Below are 213 nucleotides of genomic sequence, written 5' to 3'. Positions count from 1 at the left end.
AAAAAAAAATGATAGATTGATTTAGGAATTTTTTACAATTTTTTTACAATTACAAGATTTAATTATTAAAAAATTGAATTTAATAGATATTGTGTTACATATTGAAGAGAAATTTAATAATTATAAATGAAATAATTGAAACATATATTTTATATGATACAATATATTTTTAACTATTTAAATATACACATTTATAGTACAAAACTTTATTCT

This window comes from Apis dorsata, unplaced genomic scaffold (genome assembly GCF_000469605.1).
Source record: "Apis dorsata unplaced genomic scaffold, Apis dorsata 1.3 scaffold_102, whole genome shotgun sequence".
In the NCBI taxonomy this organism is placed as follows: Eukaryota; Metazoa; Arthropoda; class Insecta; order Hymenoptera; family Apidae; genus Apis; species Apis dorsata.
The sequence above is the reverse complement of the archived record's forward strand: the minus strand, read 5'-3'. Positions refer to the sequence as shown.